General features: G+C 39.5%; 1 protein-coding gene across 13 annotated transcripts in view; it reads left to right on the forward strand.

Moving 5' to 3' along the window:
- FRYL (FRY like transcription coactivator) overlaps positions 1-23,750 on the forward strand; it is a 149,005-nt gene that overhangs the window by 34,162 nt on the left and 91,093 nt on the right. For 2 of the 13 annotated variants that reach the window (XM_083754779.1, XM_083754780.1), the window contains exon 1: positions 8,630-8,646. The exons of the other annotated variants lie outside the window; for them this stretch is intronic. The gene's annotated coding sequence lies outside the window, so the exon portion shown is untranslated. Of the gene's footprint in view, positions 1-8,629; positions 8,647-23,750 lie in introns of those variants that run through there. 13 annotated transcript variants of the gene reach the window in all.

The following is a 23,750-nucleotide window of genomic DNA, read 5'->3' on the forward strand; positions in this document are numbered from 1 at the left end:
ACATTTGCTGGACTGTTGTAAATATAGTAAAAAGAAATGTTGCATGACTAATGCGAAAGATGTAATCTTGCCATGTTGGATGCAACTCATGATCCTATTGCTTTATTGGGTATTTTTGTGCTTGAGTTCCAGCTTCATGTCTTGCCTGATTGTGTTCAGCTTGAAATCTTCTATTCTATTTTGTCTTTTTCCTCCCTGCCCTTTTTCTTGGTATGAAGCCTCATTTTTTTTTTTTTAATTGGCCCAAAGCGGCTTTATTGATTAACCATTTTCCATGGGTCCTTTGTAGGTGGGTCTCCTGAAAGATTATTACAGTAAATCTCATTTTGGCCTCCCCCCAAGATCGCGAGTGCGATTCATTCCTTTCATGGGACACGTCCTCATCTCCCTATTTTCCTGGTGGGGGAAAGGGGATTTTCGGGAGGGGAGGGGGTCTCCTGGCTGGGAAGCCCCCCCTCCCCCCTCCGAGCTGGAGGGTGTTTTTGGAGGGGTGTCTTGAGGGAGCTATTTCTAAGCCCAAGGCACCTCCCGCCACTAGGCAGCCCCGTATGAAGCCTCATTTGAGGATGACAGCTTGTGATGACTTTGAGCCTTAAATGTGGAATTAGTTGGTGGTTTGGTTACATTGTTCCTCATAGCATGAGATTTCTGTGTGAAATCCAGTGAGTGTTTCTTTTTCTGTATTTGAGGTCATTTGGTATGGCTTGAAAAATGGCAGACAATAAAACATTTTAAATTGTGTCGAACATAAGGACCAGTAAAATCCCAGTTACACATTTTTAAGTCCATCCCTTGTTTCCTTTTCATATTATAGCTAATACAGCTTGAATAATTACTTATTTTAGTCTCAACTGATTCTGGTAATCCAGTTTGTAGTTTTGGTTTTCTCTCCAGATAAATTTATAGCAAGTAATTTTGTTCATCAGTGTAATATTCCACATTTATGGTTTCCATACTTCTAATATTTGGTGCAAAGATTTTCTCCATTCTTTTGCCAAAATAATCCATCCTATTATAAAAATATGGGTGACCAAACCCCTATGCTTTCTCTTCTCTTTTCTGTGAAAACATCTCAAGAATGCATTTATTGTCTAAATGAATTTAATATACTATTGAAATGGCAAACATTCTTAACAATATGGAAGGGAGGTATCTAGTACTTACTGCAGCACAGGTTTATGTTAGGAACCTCATGATAAATTCCAGTCTTCCACATTAACCATGATCTTTCTAGGCAGTTGAAATAAACATACGGTAACTGACACTTTCCAATACTAAATCTTCTGTTGTTGAGCTCTCATGTAATCTAATACTTGCCTCTGTATCATGAAACCCAAGGACATTATCACTTCCTCCCAAGGTTCCCAGTACTTCCACTTTGTCAATCAGTTCCTCCCTGTTTTTGAGGACTCCGAGGTCCAAGATAGATGACCTCCTTGTTGCTTCTTCCATCTTTGGAGAAATGAAATTGCCAGTGAGGCAATGGAGGAATTTGTTGGACCTTACATTCTTAGCAAAGTTTGAGTTCCAACAGATATTGGGGTAGTTGAGATCTCTCATGGCTACAGTATCTCTCCTTTTTGAGTGTTTGGCAATCTACCCTAGGAAGGCATCATTCAAGTCCTCAGTCTGGCTTGGAAGTCTGTAACAGACACCCACAGTAAGGTCACTGTTGTTTTCTCTCCTACAATATTTCCCTATATACTCTCAGCTTGCCTTCCATGCTCCAGGCCATAGAATAACTGCATTGTATAATTGGAAGGGACCCCAAGGGTCATCTAGTCCAACCACTGCAGTGCAGGTCATGGATCTTTTCACAAGTGCACACACCCTTTACATATAATGCTGCTATACCATTACTGTTTGGTCTATTCCTTTTGAACAGATTACAGTGGTACCTTGGGTAACATATGCTTCAGGTTACATATGCTTCAGGTTACAGGCTCCACTAACCAGTGGCGTAACGTGGGGGGTGCAGGGGGGGCCGGCCGCACCGGGCGCAACATCTGGGGGTTAGGGTTAGGGGGCGCAAATCCACGGGTTAGGGGGCGCAAATCCACGGGTTAGGGAGTGCAAATTACTTGCCTTGCCCCGGGTGCTGACAACCCACGATACGCCACTGCCACTAACCCAAAAATAGTGCTTCAGGTTAAGAACTTTGCTTCAGGATGAGAACAGAAATTGTGTTCCAGTGGCGCAGCAACAGCGGGAGGCCCCATTAGCTAAAGTGGTGCTTCAGGTTAAGAACAGTTTCAGGTTAAGAACGGACCACTGGAACAAATTAAGTACTTAATCCAAGGTACCACTGTATACCTCTTAATTTCTACATTCCAGTCGTATTGTAGGTTTTTCGCCCATTAGCAAGTTTCTGTAGCACCACTTCAGTTTCCTGTGTATCAATGAAGCTATTATCCCAAGTACCAGGTGGTCCCCTGTCATCTGTAATATTGCCTCCCCTTCCCCCTCAGGATTTAGTTTAAAGCTCTCCTAATCAGGTTCATGAGACTCTTAGCAAACACATTTTTGCCAACCACTGGGATGTGCGACCTGTCTCTTGCCAGAAGTCCTTCCTCAAGGAAGCAGAGAGCATGGTCCAAGAAAGAAAAGGTAAGATTAGAACTAGGGATTTTTGATTTTGTAGCTCAGTTGCTACACTTTCGCAGCTTTGTGAAGCCAACATGTTTTGTATTTTAAGTAGAACGGCCTAGACAGAAATTATGCATCACTTTAACTGTGAAAAAGAGGTGTGTATCAGTTCTTGAGTAAATGCTGTATTTGGAGGGAAGTTTATTTTGGTGTGGACAGGTAACTCTAATGCATCATTAATTTTATCATACTATCTTCTCGAATTCAAAAAGCTTATGCTATGCTTGTGAACATGGTGTTGTCTAGCCATTGTGATTTTTAAAAATTTGTTATTGCTAAATGCAGACGTATTTGTGCTTTGATTCAATTTACCATCTTCTACTTGCTGAAATTCAAGCAACCAACTGCCTCTAATTCGATTTAAGGAACTGGGGTGGGTGTGTAAGTTTTAGAGTCACAGCCAGCACTCCACATAAAAATAATTTAGTGTGAGGTTCACTGGCAGCTTTGTTTTCTTGTTAAACATAGTTAAAATTGAAAGTACTGATAATCAGTTAGATTGAAGTGATGCTACTGTAACACAGTGAGACTGCAGGTGGCAATCTGCAGCAGCTGAAATGAAAGAGGTCTTTCAACATTTATGTTGGATGTACTCTAGCTTGGTTGAGCAATTGAGATAACAGGCATAAAGTACTCTAATCCTACAGTTGAAGATTAATTCTCTATTTGGTCTGTTTAAATGCCGCCAACTGGCTATGTCATTAGAAATTTCTCCAAATCGTTTCCATTACTACTATTGCAGAACTGTGTGAGGTAGGCATTTATGAAATGCAGATTATAGTATCCTACAATCATGCTTTTTACAATAGTAGACAGCAGCTGAATCCTCTTTAAATTATCTGCTTATTTCTATTTTTGTATCCTGATAATGGAATGAAGTGCTCTTCTAGCACACGCAGAGAACTGCTGAATTACCAGTGGGATGTTAATAGAAGATGGGGGTCTGACACAGGTAATGATTAAATGTGAAATATAACCCAACTTAAAAGGCTTGTTAATAGGAGATAGCTGTACCTGTTACGATATTTGTAGTAAAGTTATGTAAACTTGAATAAGTACAGTATTAGTCTGCTTGTTCTGTGTACAAGTAGCTTACTGATATGCAATGGGAAGTTGCTGCTGATGGTCTTATGAAAGCTGAATTTAGGTTATAACCTGCACTTACTGACATAGGTATTGGTGAAAACCTGATCTTTTGCAAAAACTTGTAACAATAATAAGAAAACAGAATTTTATTCCTATTTGTTTCATAAAGGGAGATACCTGTGCAACTTCAACCAATTATTGTTCTGTTGTGTAAATGCAAAAAAGAATATTTTGTACTTAAGGATTATATGGAATTGATAATAGTGATGTGGTCTTCTTAAAATAGATAACAGGGTAGTGCTTAATTAGAAAGGAATATTGGACTGAAAACATATGCTAAAAGGATTTGTTCACCTTTTAGATTGATGTCATTGGTAACTGTCTTCAAAATTCAGACTACTTGTGCAAAAAACCTTAAGGCCATCTGTAAAAATAATAATGAAGGGAAGGTGCCGTGGGAAGAACTAAGCATGATGCGTTACCTATTTTTTAAGATTCATTTTTAGTTACAAACAGTATCTACAAACATTGGGTCTCTGTTCTTGATCTCCTTGTACTCTTTGAAAATATCAGTCAATATATTCGTTTTGGTCATAAGTTGTTACAACTGTAGCATTATAAACAAAGTACAAGGACAGTTAACAGTGTAGTCTCCCACCTCTGGCTGTTGCAAAGGTACATAAACTTATTCCTAATCTTTCCAGCTACCGTTATGGGCAGTGCTGCTCGATAGGTAACAAATTTAGTCAGATTGGCAAGGGTGTGGCTAGCAACCCGAGTCTGTAAGTCCTGATTGCTTTTTGTTGGTGTCTCACAGTAAGTCTCTTTTGAGGAACACTGCAAACAGTAATGTAAAGTATATTGTGAAATTCCCTCAATTGTACTTTGGCAATGTGCATTTTATTGACAACCCACTCTATCTGCCATCCATGATACCTGAAATGGGATGTATAAGCTTTTGAAAGTATATTTCCTGAGAACAGTCCACCTTCATAAAGTGGCACCACTGCCTCAGAATTGTTTCTATACCTACTAGGAAATGCTAAAAAAATATATCTTAAATCTTATGTCCACTGTGGCTCAAACTTTGTTGTGCTCAGATCTCTATTAATTATAATCTGATAGTAGCAGCTCCTGTTACCTTGCCATGGACTTTTTCATGGCTTATGCAGCTTGCACATATATGGAAATACTTGAGCACTCTGGATTTTACTGAAGGAAGCCCAGCCTCTGAGCTATGAGGCAAACAAACAGGGTGTTTTAAATGGAGCTGGACAAATTTTAAAGCTAGTATGTGGTGGAGTTGTGGGGCCTCAGCAACGTGCATCAACCAGGCAATAGGTTTAACCATAAAAACTGTATGTGCTAGCAAATAACCTCCAGATAAATACAAGCAATCCCATACAAGTCGTAGGATGACTGGAAGAGTTATGCCCTTTTAAAATGAACCATCTAGTACACATACTGTATAGGTAAATGGTAGTTGTAGCTAAGTCTAAGACTGATGTAGCCAAACTGATTGCTATCTGAATTTATGTTTTTGGCAGGCACACTAAAGTGATGTAGAGGTGTAGAAATATTAACTGATTTCTCCAGAGATTCTGTATTTATTTATTGTTATTTCATAATTTATTATTTATCTTTTACATGTGTGTCAAGGCAGTTTACAAATAAATCACAAAAAGAGCCAGAAACAACCCACACCTATAGGTGAGGCTATAATTCAGCATGTTGTTCTAGTTCCTAGAGTGTCTTATCAATTGGTCACACTAAGCCAAGAACCAATTAACAAACTGATTTTGCTCCTTTGGAGATAATGCATTCCTCTGCCCCACCCCCACAATTAGTCATATATCCCCTGCTTATGCAGTAGGACTATTCCCCTGTAACAGATCCATTTCTCACATCCATTATAATATTGAGAAATAGGTGTTGTAGCACTAAATATAAAAATGGCCGTCTTAATTTAGGAAAAGACCTTAGTAGGCTTGAGAAGAACGCTGTTGAGTCTGAAATGATGGTATATAGTGGCCATTCAAAGTGTTAATCTTTATGTAAGTGAACAAAATAATAACCTGGAACTTGAGAAGAAGGACTCTGCTCACATGGTTGCATATATTACTGTTTGCAGAGAGCCATAAAGAAATCTTCATTTAGGCTAAACTAAATTACAAAAGCTTGGGTGTTCCTTCTGGAAGCTCACAAGCAGGGCAGAGGTAATGGTTATCTTCCTGAGGTATCTGATAATCAGAAGTATATTGCCTCTAAACAGTGAGATTCTATTCAGGGACTGTTCCTGAAAGCTGTAAAGAGATACACTCAAGTCTGAATGCATCTCATTAAATGTGTCTTCTCTCTTGAAAATAGGTGAGGAACTGGTTATAGCTGGTGGGTCAGATCCTGACCTCCCCTACTTTTGGCAGATGGCCACGGCCCCTTACTTGTAGGGCTGGGCGATAATCAGCTTTTCAACATCACGGTGTATCGCCAGCTAAACATCGCAGTTTGGCGGTATACAGCGATATTGAAAAAACAGCTGCATTGGCCTCTGCCCGTAAGGTGTCAGATGAAACTGCCCCAGCTCTAACCTTGGAAGCTAAGGTGCTTTACCCAGGCGCTTGTGGGCTGGGACAATGCAGCTTATTTACTCAGCTCAGCTGGGGATCGGAAAAGTTCTCCCTCCCCAACTGAGCCAGCCCCGGAGCCCCCATACTGTTGCATGCTCGCTGGAGCCAATGCCGGGCTGAAGGCTCTTATTTTATTTTTTATTTTTTATTTTATACCCCACTCGTCTGGCTGGGTTGCCCCAGCCACTCTGGGCGGCTTCCAACACACACAAAAATAATAAAAAAACATTGAACATTAATATTAACAATCAGATCCTATATAAAAATACAATAACTTTTAAATAAACAAGTTATACCAAATAAAGCAATATGCAGTAATGCATTAGAATCCAATAGTAAACACTCAAACTAAATATCAGCAGGTAATAGTTAAACAGTTAACTGCTCGGCTGATGCAAGGCTGGCACACTTCCTTAGCTGAGCAGTTTAAAGAACAAGCTGTATCATGCCTTGCCAATACAGCTTGTTTCTCTCTCTGTGCTGTATGAGGCAGACCGCGATGTCAGCTTCACTCAGCAGTATATCGCTGCTGAAAGTGCTGCTGCTCCTGAGTCCCTCTGCTTGCAGCGCCCGCTGGAGGAAGGAACTTTTGACACCTTCCAGCGGACGCTGCTAACAGAGGAACTCAGGAGCAGTGGTGGTTTCACCAGCATTGCAGTCTGCTCTTTATACTGGTCCTGGATGATACATCGCCCAGGCCTACCCACTTGTCAGTCATCTAATATCACCATGCCATCAGTTGAAGCAGTTTCCTTTGGCCATGTGGCTTGAGATCAGACAATGTGGGCAAAGCCTATGGGATTTGCAGGTGCTGCTGGCCATTGATGCCTGCAAACCTTGCAGGGAGCTGTGTCTTTACCTACTCTGCTCTTGATGTCACATATATGAGATCATATGTGGGGCTGGTGGATATGGCTTGGGTGAAAACTTGCAGGCCAAATTAGGTTCATGAACCGAAGGATTGCCATCACTGCTTTAAGATATTGGCAGTCACCTTTTCTGTGACAGTGTGTTCCACAACTTTGGTATTGTATGGAAAGTTGTTGCCTCTTCTTAACCATATAATTGAACCTACTTCTGCTCCATTCTCTGGAGGAAGAAGCAAGGTAGGGATTGATAATTTATTAAACAAATAATTTGTCATCTAGGCATTGCCTACCTCATTTGGTTGTGATTTTTCAAATATGTGTGCTTTGGTTATAAGGATTTTATTTTGAAGCCTATAATTATTTTTGTTCAATGTAATATCGAGTGCCTCATGGCTGTATTTTAAGTTACTTTGGGGGAAAAAAATATATTGTTTTCTGAGTTCTCAAACAAGGAGCCAAATGAAATCTATGATTACATTTTAACCTTCTTTCAGAATTGCTTTGGTCTGTTTTTATGGGAACAAAGTAACAATAAATGTTGATACTGTATGGAAGTGAACTAAATACAGTATCTGCCTCTTCTGTGACTTCTTTCTTTCCTAAGTGGGCACTGTTTAGGAAATGAGATATGAAATATTGCATTAAGTACTTTTAGAAAGCTCATAGCACAGTTACAATGCCCCTCCCATTCCATTAGCTGTCATAATCTCCAATAGATTAGGCAGGAAGTTGTACTCTGCATTTTCAGGGGCATGTTGAGGTCTGTGCTTGTGTTCAGATTGTTTGGAATAGAAAGAATGCATTACTATATATTTATGTGGGGGGCAGCAGTCCTGATGTTGGTGTCTAATAGAGTACAATCTAATAGAGCATAATACTTCATTTTCAGTTTGCAAGTAGGCAAAGTTCTTTTTCCCACTATCCTTTTTTATTAGAGATCCTGCAATAAATTGTACCTAAAGTTCCAAACTCTCACTGGCCTGTGTTTACTAACAACAAGGTGACTAACTAACAGCTAATATCTGAATAGCTTTCTTCTATTTTTGTTTCTGGTGTGTGGGATTGATTTGTGTCAGCACTGAGAAATATGAGGATCCTGAAGGGCATCCTGTCTTGACAAGCGTGTAAGCTTTTTTTATTCCCCCCCCCCCATACTGGAGAGTTCATCTGCATTCAGCAGCATTTCTACTATAGTTGTGCGTCACTCGGAGACTGCATGGTAATGAAGCGCTGATGCTGTGGGCCAAAACTCTGTTGCCTGCAAGCAAAAAAGGATGACTGTTAGGAAAGCCATACCACCAAAACTGTAGCTGCCGGTGCTGCAGCAGCAGCTCTCTGAGACATGATGTTGAGCCTCCAGGATTCTGTGCTTTTTGAAATTAACATTAAATCCCTGCTGAAGTCATGGAGCAGCAGCTGTAAGTATATTATCTTGACTGAGACAGCTACATCATGGGTGTTCCTCCTTGCATGCTAATTCTTGAATGTTAAGCTGCTGAAAGACAGAGTATTTTGTGTAAGACAAATGGGAGAGATAGATAAGTACAGGCAACTAGAATATCTGCTTCCTAGTTCCCATGCAAAACCCTCCAAAACATTATCTTTAATTTCTAACTCTGTGTGTGCATGGGAGATGGGGGTGGGTAGGCTTTTTGCTTTCATTTGGAACGGTTCTTTGCAAAAAATAGAGGTGACAGTTTCTAGATCTTAGGCTCTGCAGCAGATCTGCTCAGTACTATTCCATAGTTCCCTTCAGCACAAAATGCTTTTGAAGCAAAATCAGAGGCCTGCAGACCATAAATAAGTTCCACATTAACATACTTACAAATGAACTGTTTAGTCAATGTAATTTATCCATAATAAGCAAAGAAAATTTCATTGTTAAACATTATATAGATGAATCCCAGCTTTTTGCTGTGCATTTATACAAACTAATTCAAGTGAGCAAAAGTAGGTTTCTAGCTAAAAAGCATGAAACACTAATCCTTAACTTGGTGATTCCCAAATTACAGGATGGGCCCCTACCTGGGTGTATGGTCACTCAAAGGTTCCTGAGATGTCTGTCATACTGAAGCAGATGGAGCCTACCATTCCCTTTAGCAGGAATTGAATGCCCCCTGACAGCATAAGTGCAGTCACGAAACAAATTGTTCAAACATAATTTTGGAGAGGAAGAGGGATCAAGAAAAAACTGCTGCTTTGCTGTTCAGATTTTTTTGTGAATGGTTTTAGGAGTCTGTCAGAGAAATCCTCTTCTGGTGACAAAGTTGGAAATTAGTCCCTCATTCACAGATCCTCTTGTACAACAACATACTATTTGTACATGACTGCATGCAAGGATCTCTCATGTTTGCAAGAGGTGGTTGGCCCTTTTAAGTATGAGTAGGTGAGAGTAGAAATCAGCAACGTGAGATGTCAGGACAGAGTTCAGAAAGTTTTAGAATCTCTGACTCAGTTTATCTCTTTTGGATGATAGTTTAGTTCACAGAATATGGGTCTGACACTTCTGTATTGTTATCTGTGATGTATATATTGGCAGTTTTCAAATAACCATTGCATGGCAACATGAAATAACCTTAGAAAGAAGAGCTTTTTCAAAACTTGGAGGTAAGCTTTCCTTTTCTAGAATCAATTATAATTTGTTTCCAATATTTTTCCTTTTCTTTATTTTATATAATTTCCTTTTATTTAACTTACCCCAGCAGTACATTGTATCGAATGATATTCTGTTTGAATATATTCAAATACCGATTTTTGTATTGCTTATTGAGCCTTGTAGGTTATATAGCATTAAACATTCAACAGGTTGCTTAGTAGATTATTTTTAACCATTCACATGTTCCAGGCTATGTTAGAATTGCAGATCATGTATACAGAGCAAGTTGAAAACAGTAACAAAGTGATACATGGTTATAAAAAAGTGATACATGGTTATAGTAGAAGCTAGTAACATTTTAAATATCTGCTTTCAGTTTGTATATGAACAAACAAAGCTCAAATGTATTCCTTTTAACAACCCAAAGGAGATTTGAAACAACTGAAAGATGTTCCTGATTTATATATATTCTGTCTTGAGGTGTGTTAAACATATATTTGAAACTTTTGCTATTTTCTTTAAGGTATGCTTTGGGTTGCGAATTGATATGTATGCTGAGGCTGCTTGCGGTTCTTTAAATAGTCCATATTATATATGTCCCCTCATAAGTATATCCCAAAGGCAAGTTATTTACTGATTGTACTGCTGCCTATAAATTTAGGCCTCTTGTCATCACTTATGGGTTATCCTGGATGGATCTTTTTTCTGGTCCAATAGAACTGTTCTTAAGATATAAAACAGTATTCTGTATCACTGGGATTTCAGGTCTTAATAGTTTCTTTCCTCTATGAGCAGTGGAGAAAGAAATATTACATAGTACTGGTTCATGCTGTGAGATAGGTCACCTTAGGGAGATGTGGATAATTTCTGGAATGGATGCAATTTATTTCCTACAACTTCCTCTCAGTATGCCTTGATGAGGTTTGGAACAAAGTGCTAACCTTTGCAATCTACTATAATATCGGAAGATTCTGTGCATTATCCTTCCTGTTTGTTATCAGAATTAAGGAAGACTATTCCACTTTTTCTGGTTTTGCTTTATTCTACTTTCCTTGACATCTCTCCTTCCAGTGACCTTGAAATATATTATGGGTCTATATGGTTCCATTTGGTCAGTCTTTTTTTCTTTGGTTTATCTGAGATTCAAAATATCAACAGTTTGGTTTCATTAAGTTCAGGAAGGTTTCTTCAAGACTGGGATTGGCTCATCCTGAATACTTTGCATTATTATGCTTATTTAGGCTATAATTTTCTAAACCAGGTTATTCATTTGCTCTATTCTGTACATTACACTATAATTGCAAAGTACTTATTTTACTTATTTGAAAACTATATGTAATGTAATCCTTTTGGTGGTAATGTAGCTCCCTGAAATTCCTAATGGTTGCTCAGTAGTGAGTGCTTTTTTAAATGCAAATGTTCCTTTTAAATGGGGTACAGTGTGGCATTTTCTATTGTATAATTTACACAGAATGACAATAGTATATAATTAGTGCTATAGCTACATTTTGAGAGACTGTCTCCAGCTACTTCAATCAATGAGATTTCTTGTTACAAAAGGAAATCCCAATGTACTTTTGGTTTTTTATGATATCCCTTCTATGAGTATGTATGCTTGAATGTATATACTCAAAACACTGCTTCATCTCACTGTTGTTGTTTTTTAAAGGCTTGCTTAACTGGCAGAATGGTGTTGCAATGCTGGCTAGGGTTTGATTGTAGCTGCACTTTTTTTCTTTCACTAACAACAATGAAGTGACATTCATACGGCCTAGATTCAGGATGCTGTGTCTCTGCCAACAGTTTGAAGCATTCTTTTTACATTGAGTCAGGAACATTCTGTTAAACCAGCTGTGTAGTGAGAATATTTAGCAGATAAGCTATCCCCTTATTTCATTCATAACCTTAGCAAAGGATGGTATTTTACTAGTTTGTTTTCACTAGTGTACTAGCAAATGTCACATTTAACTTTTACAAATGGGCAACTTTGATAGATTCTACTTAGCTATTTGCTATGTATATTTCAATCTTTAATGTAGTTTATTATTTTTCTTTCCTTCCCCCTTATATTCAGTAGCACTTCTAAAATGTGAAGTGCTTCAAAACTCTTCACAGCAAATCTGTGAAGTAACTTAGACTGGGGGAGTGTGACCTCTCCAAGGGTATTTACTCAGTTTTATAACTGAGCAAGTACAGTAGTTTAAATGTGCTTTAATAATAATAATAATAATAATAATAATAATAATAATAATAATTTTATTATTTATACCCCACCCATCTGGCTGAGTTTCCCCAGTCACTCTGGATGGCTTCCAGTTCATATAAAAACATCAGACATTAAAAACTACCCGATACAGGGCTGCCATCAAATGTTTTCTAAAAGTTATGTAGTTCATCTCCTTGACATCTGATGCGAGGTAATTCCACAGGGAGGGTGCCACTGCCAAGAAGGCCCTCTGCCTGGTTCCCTGTAACTTCACTTCTCATAGTGAAGGAACTGCCAGGAGACCCTCAGAGGAGGACCTCAGTGTTCGGGCTGAATGATGGGGGTGAAGATGCTCCTTCAGGTATACTGTGCCGAGGCCATTTAGGGCTTTAAAGGTCAGCACCAGCACTAGTTAGCAGGGATGTGTGGATAAGCATGATGGAAAGTATGAAGTATGATATTTCATACCAGTACTTTCTGCCATCTTCATTAGCTCCCATGCTTTCCAGGCCAAATTCAAAGTGCTGCTTCTGACCTTTACAACACTTCACAGCTTAGGACCAGGTATCTGAAGGATTACCCGTTCAAGTTCAAAAGACGGTGTGGGAGGAAACATCATATGGTAAAAGAAAAAAGAGGCTATATCTGTTGTGGAATTATTTATATAATTCCAGAGGAGGAAGTTTTTTATCAGGTGGTACCAATTTCAGCCATGTACCTTATGATGTAATTAATGGTTCCTGTTACCCCTTTTGGTACTGTCTGAAAGGGGGCTCACCCCAAGTGTAGTTGGCCTTAGCGTTAGTCATTCACAATAATATAATTATGATAAAATGCCAGTTATAGATGCAAATTACTTGACTATAGTTCTTCCTAAGTTGTGTTCAGTAGTATTATGTATACCTATCTGCTACTCAATATGATTCCCCAACTTGGGCCACTGTTCTTGTAACTTGCGCTTGATGTGAACTTGATAACTCAATTATTTTGAGCATTTTTACTCATAAGACAAATAAGTCAATTATATTGGAGAGCTGGTGCAACAGGTACTGCTGCTAGTAAATCTGTTGATATAAATATTGATATAAAGAACATCACAGTGAGTGATATCTAACATTTGTCATACTTGGTGTATGGGTCTACTCTGAATATGGCTAATGTTTGATCCTACCAAAGGTTTTGGGACTTGCAGCTTTAATGTCTTTGTTCAGACATTAGTCTTTAATGTTTCCAGACAAACAATGAATAACCGTGAATAAAACGGTACTCTGCTTTACAGTGTATAACATGGCTTTATTATACTATGTGAGTAACACAGAAATCAGAGATGCAAAACTACCAGTTGAGGCTGTCCAACAGTTGGAATGTTCATGGTCATTCTCTGCTTATCATTCCAACTCAACGGAGTTGTGTCAGAGGTTACACTGACAAAAGTGCAATGGCCTGTAGGTCCCTGTCATTTGCCTGTCATTCTCTCTGGACTCATCTACATTCGTAGAGAAAAAGAGCTTTATATGCGTTACAATACTGTGACACCAGATGACGTTGTGATTTCCCTTTATAAAGTTTATAATGTGTTTAACTGAAACACTTTTTCGATGTGTCTAGATCCAGCCTCTGTCTTAGCTTTCCACAACAGTATACCTACTGAATTGCTCTGTAAGTAGAAGAAACAGCTCTACTTTTAAATGTGTGTTGTGCATCACACAAGGTCCTATTCCATGCAAATGTCTGATTTAATCTGCCTCTTTCTAAGCGGACTTTACAGTTTCATGCTGCACTTGGAAGCAAAATGTAGCTGTGCACATCACTATACAAAATATCTGCACATACTCCTTAGGTGTGACCTTGGTACAAATTTCTGTATACGTTAAAAGAAGATAATGTTTTCATTGTTTTGTTTCTTTTAGTATACTGATATTTGATTATTAAATTTGACCATGTGTTCTTTCTTGCCTGAAATGAGCTGTAACCTATGGCATGGATTCCAAGGCATTTATCTAGTTCTGTACCATTTGCCGGTAGCTGCCCTTGGTAGCAAATCTCATTTTCTCTAAGTTGTGTCAGTTTGTGTCATTGGCTATCTCCCAGTCCCTGCCCCTTAGATCAGGTCTGCAAGCTACTGTTGACTCCTTTGAAGCGTATCGGCAGTCAGTGGAGCAGATTATGGGATAGTTTCAGTATCTGAAAGACAGATGATTACTGTCAATGCTAAAGATAATTTACCTCCAAGAGGAAAGATGTTGGATATTGTTATGTTGAATAGATATTACAGAAAGATTCAGACATTTTCTTAGTTTTTCCTCTTTCTTTGAAGTGCTGAAGCTGATAAATTTTAAGCTGATAAACTTTTTTTTTGAGGGTCTGGATAAACAGTGAATATTCTACAATCCAGATGGACGCGGGTGGCACTGTGGTCTAAACCACTGAGCCTCTTGGGCTTGCTGATAGGAAGGTTGGCGGTTCGAATCCGCACAACAGGATGAACTCCCGTTGCTCTGCCGTAGCTGCTGCCAACCTAGCAGTTCAAAAGCACACTAGTGCAGGTAGATAAATAGGTACCACTGTGGTGGGAAGGTAAATGCCGTTTCCATGTGCTCTGGCTTCTGTTGTGCCAGAAGCGGTTTAGTCATGCTGGCCACATGACCCAGAAAGCTGTCTATGGACAAACGCCAGCTCTCTCGGCCTAAAGTGAGACAAGTGCCACACCCCATAGTTGCCTCTGACTGGACTTAACCGTCCAGGGGTCATTTACCTTTACCTTATTCTGTAACCAGGGGACGCAGGTGGCGCTGTGGGTAAAAGCCTCAGCGCCTAGGGCTTGCTGATCGAAAGGTCGGCGGTTCGAATCCCCGTGGCGGGGTGCGCTCCCGCTGCTTGGTCCCAGCGCCTGCCAACCTAGCAGTTCGAAAGCACCCCCGGGTGCAAGTAGATAAATAGGGACCGCTTACTGGCGGGAAGGTAAACGGCGATTCCGTGTGCTGCGCTGGCTCGCCAGATGCAGCTTTGTCACGCTGGCCACGTGACCCGGAAGTGTCTCCGGACAGCGCTGGCCCCCGGCCTCTTGAGTGAGATGGGCGCACCAACCCCAGAGTCTGTCAAGACTGGCCCGTACGGGCAGGGGTACCTTTACCTATTCTGTAACCTGCTTTCTTAACATTGAAAAGCCACAATCTATCAATGTGTATCTGGAATTAGGGTAATGTTCTTTAAATGTCTTGGATTTTGATCCTGTAATGTACCATATATTGGATACTGCACAGGTAAATGTGTAGAAATGCTTGCATAGTTTGAAGTTAGCTTGTTTTGACCAGAGAAGAATTGCAGATCAAGTTGCTGGAGGATGCCGAAATGGCAAAATTAACTGGGAAGCTCAGGAATCAAGAAGACAAGATTTTTAAAAAAGAATGGGAAAGGTTTATAATGTATATACAAGATTATTGTAAGCAGTTTAAAACATTGGCAGGATTTTAAACACACTTGTAATGTAACAGTATGTATGGATAACTTAGAAAGAAAGAAAAATTGGAGAAGTAGTGATATGCAGTTGAAAATAGGATTAATAGGGCCCATGGAAGGTATGGAGGGAGGTCAGGAGATTCAGAGCAATCTTGACATTTGGATTTGGAATTGGTTTTGTTGTATGTTCATATTTTTGAAAATCAAATAAAAAATTATAAAATATGAAGTTAGCTTGTTTAACAACTAACTATTGTTTCTTATATGTTGGAAATTTTGGATCGCACATAACACCAAGCCAGCATTCTTTGAAACTGAAAGGAAACTTGTCAGAGCCCTCCTCTTTGGCTGCAGAGGGAAAAGGGAAGTGCACGAGCCTAACAGTACACTTGGCATACTGAGGCTCATCTACAAAGCATGGTTTATGTGCAAACCAGCCCTTTGTATAGGTGTTTTTTTTTCCAGGGTTGCTGATCGGATTGATTGAATTGAAAGTGTTGTAAACAAAAATTGCCCTTTTCCCATATGGGGTATCCAAGAGCCCATATAGAGTCCTTACATAGGTTTCCTATTGGTAGGAGAGAATAACAGAGGCCAACCAGAGAAGCAGCTAGTAAGCTTGATCTTTATTGATCTTTTGCAACAGGGTGCTCCCCTCACCCGCAAGGGAGAGGAGGGACCCAGAAAAATGGCATGCAAGGCCTTATAAAGACTTTTGAAATTCCCATCCTGTAGATCAAGACCACCCCCAGAAACATCATACATACATCACAGAAGGGGTGTAACCTAAGACCACCCCTCAGATACATCACAGAAAAGGCGGTCTAAAACAGAAATTTGAATATTGTTTTTCTCCTGTTGTTGTTTATCTTTTGTCTGGCAGGTTACTTGATTGGATTGCCTGGGGAGCCCAGCCATCCTTTTGTAGTGATAAATACTTAGTTCCTGGGCCAGGTCACAGGCTCACACCCTATTCATATCTTAAATGTGTCCTTAAGACAGGATTTGTGAGGAAAGAGACAATGGGGAGGTTTCCCACTTTGACCTCGCAGAGAAAACATTTGGTCAGTTTAGGAATCAAAATGGTTCCAGGCTGGTCTTCCGGAGCTGATCTATGTACGTGTGGTTATGAACATTACCATATATCTAAGACCTCAAAATTCCTGTCACAAAAGGCATGTTATAGAGTGCACCAGTTTATACAGGGCTAAACTATAGTCTCTACAGTACTTTTGAATGTGGAAGAAACCTTTTTGTTTCAGTTTTGCACTGAAGTGGCTGGAAACATTCTTCTTATGTTGGGCCTTGAGATATCTGATATAGTTTTAATTACAAAGACAGAATATAATTACAATGAGGAAATAGCATTAGATCATGAGGTTTTACTTTATTTACAAAGCCCCATAATGGTTACAAAGAATGAAATGGCCAGTTGGTGGAAAATACAGCAAAAGGCATGATTCTCCTAAAGAGCCCAATCAGCGGAAACACTTCGCAGGGGCTTCTGGTTTGCTCAGTGGAGCTCCTTCCCCTCCTCCCCTATTCATTTTTTGTTAAACTGACCAATGACAATTTCCTAAATTTAAACTGTCCAAATAGTTATGCTATCATACACAATGTGGTTAATCCTCCACTACTGTTACTGCAAATAACAAAATTAAATTGAATATGATTTTTTTTAATCAATTAAAAATTCAGAAGTACATATGCACACCTCTGAGAATATATAGAAAGGTTTTAGAAATAGTAAGATTTTGGCATGTAGTACCATGGTCCGGTGAACTATGTTGAAAAGTTTTAAGACTAACCAATGCTTTTCACTGGAGAGTAAAATGCTAGATCAGAATACTTCCTGACTGTTCAGGGTTGAGTAACTGAAGTACCATAATGTGAGGAGATAGGTTTTACTTTATGTCTGCTAGATTTTAATGATTAATATAATTCAGTTGTGAAATGGCTCAAATTAAAAATGTAGGTACTTTGCCAGCTTCTGTGTAATCCTCTGATAAGATTTGCATGACCCACTGATTGGTCCTGCCCTACTGCTTGAAGGAACACTCCTGTATTACTAATCTGTAAATGCAAAGTAAATAAGAGCCATGAGTTAATACCATCTGGAATGACACTATTTTGTTGAAAAGTCCCATGCTAATAGCCCTCACAGCTGGCATGGAGATGTTACACATGATAGTTTGAAATTATATAGAGACCACGGACCATGTTTTAGCCTCGCCACATGGAAGCATTTCCTAGCAGCAAACATGTTTGTTTTGTTATAATATATGAAGTTAACCTAATAAATTCAGTTTTGTAGCTAAAAATGCTTTAGCCAGCTCTAAGGTACTGATTTTATTTTAGCTGAGTTAATTAAATCCTGTGTCCATCATGAAACTTAAGAAGTTGTACACAGAATTCCTAGGTAGTTCTCTAGGCACTAACTAGACTCAAGACTACTTCGCTTCAACAGGTACCTGCATAATGTGACCTCAGACAACTCTTTGGGACTTCAGGTTTTTCCCCTCGGCTGTTTAAATATTGAAATTCAATTTCTGAATAAAGCAATTGTATTAGAATAAATAGCCCACCTGTGCTGTACATTACTGCTAAGCAGATTTTACTCGGAGGCTGAGACTGTTTTCTCCTGGTAGCATGCTGGAAAAGCTTCCTTCTTCATGAGCCCCGCCTCATCATATTAAGGAAGAATAAAGTTGTTAATTTTTATGAACAGAATACATTCTTGGAAATGACTGCATGTTTGAATATATATAATAAATGACAGATACATCTACAAGAGGAGGGGACACAATCACCATAGAGTGTGAGAAGCCAAGGTGCTGATATCTACCGTAAGTGTCGTTGCACAACTTGCTTCCAGCAACTCAGGCCAGCAAGGTTGTGATAAGTAAGGAATGATGGGAATCTTATAGTTTAGCAGCATGCAGAGGGCACTGTGTTGGCTAGCCCTCATTTAGAACAATGTTTAGCAAGAAGAAATCGCAATGAAAATCCTCATGATTACATATTTTACATGGCTGTTTATTTGGGGGAGAGACTGTCATAGGAAAAGTAATAGGAAATACTGTAGAAAGTAACATACACATCCCAAACATAATAGAAGGCAAGAGGAGATGCGAAAAGGAAATAAAATTTATATTAATTGGAAACAAAACTTAATGCATATTGAGAGGAACAGAATTCTGTTCATGGGGCAGCAGAGAAAAAGCCAAGAGAGAGCATAAGGGAATAGAGTATGAACAGATTGGTATGTGTTGTGTACTAGATCAAGGCTTCCACTTCTGTGTGCATTGGTGTTTTTAAGGACACAAAGCTGTAACTTGCATGCATATCTGCACCAAACAATTGCTGCATGAGGTGTGCTGCTGCTCTTGTGTAGTTTTCCTGTGGTTATGCATTTGTGGGGATACCCTGGCTTATAGGCCAGTTCAGGCAAAGAGGAGATGGGCAGTGGAACAAGTAGGGAAATGTAACCAAAACGAGGCAATATCAAGTTCTCTAGAGCAAAGATTGTACATAACCCATGACAGTTTAATGAATAACAAACTCTGTCCCTCCCTCCTTGGTTCTTGTGTAGTATAAAGATTTGATCTTTGATAAGCAAATGCTACGTAATGCAATTATGACCTTTACTGTTGACAGTAATAGCTAAAGTTACGGGATTACCTGTGTAGTATACAGTGGTACCTCGGGTTAAGAACTTAATTCGTTCTGGAGGTCTTCTCTTAACCTGAAACTGTTCTTAACCTGAAGCACCACTTTAGCTAATGGGGCCTCCTGCTGCCGCCACGCTGCTGCTGCACGGTTTCTGTTCTCATCCTGAAGCAAAGTTTTTAACCTGAGGTACTATTTCTGGGTTAGCAGAGTCTGTAACCCAAGGTACCACAGTATGTGAACTCAGTGAAGCGAAAATCTACAGAGAGGGAATTATTAGGGACAAGCCGCATTTTCCTCATGGACCAACATGCTTCATGGAATCATACAGTTGGAAGGGACCCTGAGCATCATCAAGTCCAATGCAGGAATATGCAGCTGCCCTTTAGGGGATCAAACCTATGATCTTGGCATTATCAGCACCATGCTCCAGCTGAGCTATCCCAGGTGCTTCTTTTGCTTTTTATATGAAACAGGTAAATCTGAACATTTATCAAGAAAGGTTCAGAATTTCTGCTAGTATGTGAACAAGTTACTTCTTCTTCTTTTTTTCCTAATATGGAACGCTTCACGAATTTGCGTGTCATCCTTGCGCAGGGGCCATGCTAATCTTCTCTGTATCGTTCCAATTTTAGTATATGTGCTGCCGAGGCGAGCACGTGAACAAGTTACTTCTTATACTTTATTAACTTATGTGCCACAGTACATTCCAGTGCTAGATTCATGGTTGCAACCTGAGAGCTTAGTGGTCTTAATATGTTTTGGAAAGAGTGCAATTCTCACTGAGTTTAATTGGACATAGTCCCTGCTATGCTTACATAGAGGTAAAGCTAAAACTGATCCCCCCCTTACAGTGTGTACAGAGACCCCCTTCCCCACAGATTTCAGCTGAAATTGTCAATGTTTCCACAGCTAAAAACGATTGGAATCAGGACTTAAGTAGATTTTTCCATGACTAAAAAAAAGTACTTAAGTTTTGATTGACTTCCTACTTCCATATCAGCCTGTTCGTTCACTGGCCACACAGCATGATAAACCACACTCTATTTTAAACCATGGTTTAATGGTGATCCTGTCTTTCCTTTGCTGTGCAGGGCTCCACATGGCTCAGACAAACAATACTATGGCTTATTGTGTCATCTGAACCTGGTCTGCAAACAATGAGCAGCAAGCCAGAAATAAATCAGAAAGAATGGCCCCTAGGGAGAGGCAAATTCAGGATTAGAACGTAGTTTAAGATAAACCGCTGCTTATCATGACGTGCAGACAAGGCCACTGAGATAATTGTCAGAGGCTTCTCTCTGGGTGCTCTTGCTGACTAAAGTATGACACATGGTAACCCGCAAGAGGGCTGTCTGTCGAATACTCACCCTGAGGTGGGCTGCATGTGCTCACTTCCCTTCCTCAATGCTCTCTTTTTGATACTGGGTAGATACATGCTTTATTTTTCTGGGTTCTTCAAAGTATTTTTAACCCTGGGCAGAACAGTTTTAACTGCTATTTTTAGTTCTGTTACATTTATGTTGAATTTTTATTGGGCTGAATCCAGAGAGCAGCTTCTGCAAACAGAAGAGGCTCTACTGTTTGAGGAAGGGACTGGGAACTAGCTGGGACTCCTGCTAGAGGAAACCAGGGAAGGCATTTCTCCCCATTTCCACATTCCCTCTGCAACCACCTGCACAATCTCTCACACTATCCTGGAGTGTCTCCAACTCTGGAGTGGATTTTGGGCACTGCAGTGGGAAGGACTATTTAGCAAAAAACTACATCTTGCATATTGAAGCGCCACTAACTCGCAACCCTCAGCAAGAGAACACTTGCCCTATTTATTTAGCAGATATACTTGATGAAAAATTCAGAATTTTCTGATAATATGACTGTACCATCATTGAACTTGCTCTGGAAAGTAGCTTCCAGCCCATAAAAAATGAGATAGCAAATGCATAGTTCTTTTAACACACACTGAATGATTTTAGGAAAATGCTGTTGTGTTTTCATCTTCTCACATTGTTCATAGCTATGTTGAAATGATTTAAGCATCTGCAACAGCATTAATTTGGCTACTAGGGACACTAGCCTGTTCATTAAAGTATTTATGAAAGCATAGGAGCTAGGATATATATTTATTGAAGTCTTCCTATTGCATATGGAACATTTTCATATGATATATTAAAGTTTGAATTGGAAGGCAAAAGAAGCAAATGAAACCAGGTTTAATAAAGTTTGTTCCACAGCCTTATATTGTATTATATATTTTATATATTATATATTCTATATGTGTGTGTTGTATGCCCTCATATTAATATACTAGCATGCCTAAAAACTTAAGGTTATGATTTTTAATAATAGTGGCAATAGGATGGCTACTTGCACATCACTCAAAAAGAGGACAGATTTGCAAAAAAATAAATAAAATGCATATGATACATTATATATAGGCACACATTTAGAAATAGTTACTATAATTTTTAAAAGAAATACAATATATCTCACAATATATCTCACCATGGTGGGGAAGAATCTGTCCACTGCACCTGCTAAAAGGATTTTTTTGAATAATAGACTGTCCTCTGTAAAGTAGGGCATATTACTCCATGTGACAAATATTATGATTGCATATAACTAAGTTGAAAAGAGATTTGGTTAGGAAAGTGCCTAAAGTTTGTGAATGGTGCGCAAGCCATGGGTTCCGTGGTGGGGATTTCAGAATAAAAAAATGAGCTAGAATTGTGTGGGTTTTTTGGCTACAATCTGGAAAACCAGGGTTCAAATCCCTACTGAGTCATGAAGTTCATTGACTGACCTTTAGCCAGCCACTGTTTTTCAACCAAAACTATATAGCAGTGTTGTTTTGAGAATAAAATGGGGAGGGGAAGAACCCTGTGCACCACTTTGAGCTACTTTGAGGAAAAGTCAGATAAATATACAGTAAAAATAATAAACATCTCAAAAAGGACTGCGTATTCTTTAGATTTGCATGGAAGTCATGGATTTCCATGATATACCGGAAGCTGTTCTTATAGTTAGGATGCTTTCTGTAGTGTTAAAACTGCCTCTTTCTCTCCCTCTGCCCCACTTTCCTGTAACTGAATCCAGTATTTCCTGTTCTATATTTTGCATGTCCTAGTAGATAAGGTGAAAACTAAAAAGAAAAAAAAGAAAAAAGAAACTGTCAGCATGTTCTTTTTTTCTACAAACTAAGCATACCCACTCCTTCAACCTTTCCTAATTACTCTCTTTTGACCTCATATCACTCTTGTGTGGCAACGCTTCCTCCCTACTCTCTTGCATTCTTGTAAGGCAGCCAGGGAACACTGTCCTGTTTGCATCTGCCAGGCCTGGAGCAGTTTCTAGGATGGTGACAACTTGGGTGCATATCAATCTGATGCCTATATACAGATACTATCTTGCCTGCACCAAAAGAAGATGCTCTTTAGCATCTGAGAGGCTGTTATCCATGTTCCCTAGGCTTTCACACTTAAAAAAATTATTACTGTATTGCATGCATGTACAACTCCCAAGAGACTGCAATCTACTTCCACTATAAAAAAAACTGGCAGTAATGTACCCATTGGATTGGCCAAAGTTGTTGAGCTTTTTGGGGGGAGGAAGACACAAAGTCATCGTCCCCCCCAATAGATCAGGATCATGCGATCAACCAGGGATGCCTAGCGATAGACTGGTTGATCACGATCGACCGGTTGGACATGCCTGCTTTATCGCATGGTGTTTGCACTTCTGAGACGTTCACATTTTATCTTCTTTATTTCATATTATTAACTCTGCTTTTGCTTGGGTGGTCTACTTTTAGGCAGAATAGTTTGCTATTCTGCTCTCTACCTCTAAGGAAATGATGAATGATCTGAGAAAACATTTTCTCTGTTGTTCACTTCCAATCCATAGCTCCAATGGCTAATGTGGATGCCAGAAGGGGTGTCTAGTTTTGAAACTGGAATATAGACCCAACCAGCCTAAGGCTCTAAATTCTTCAGAGAATTGCTAGAGGCATTAATTCTTGGGCCCAGGTATAATACAAAGGTATTGCCTAATAGAAAAGAAAAACACATCTGAGTCATGTCAATCTTTCTGTTCCTCCAAGCCCAAATGGCACTGTTCAAAGATATTTACCTGCCTCTGATTCTTTCTTCTCCTTGAAGGGAACAAAGAATCAGTATGCTACTTTATGCCAAGCAAGTCTTGATTCCTGGGTGTGTAATCTGGTAAACACCTCATGGCCTTTATCAGATCTGCAGTAGCTGAACACAGTTATTTAAAAAGAAGCACACAGACAGAGGTGCTGCCATCTAATATGGAACTGGTCTTTGAGATGGGCATATTGGCACATCTTCCTTGATCAGTTACATGGATCAGTTACACTGAGATCCAGCGCCGAGGGCCTTCTGGCGGTTCCCTCATTGCGAGAAGTAAGGTTACAGGGAACCAGGCAGAGGGCCTTCTCGGTAGTGGCGCCTGCCCTGTGGAACGCCCTCCCAGCAGATGTCAAAGCAATAAACAACTATTTTACTTTTAAAAGACAACTGAAGGCAGCCCTCTTTAGGGAATGTTTGATGCTGTACTGTTTTTAATATTCA

The sequence above is a fragment of the Podarcis gaigeae genome (assembly GCF_964106915.1).
Source record: "Podarcis gaigeae genome assembly, chromosome: 9".
NCBI lineage: Eukaryota > Metazoa > Chordata > Lepidosauria > Squamata > Lacertidae > Podarcis > Podarcis gaigeae.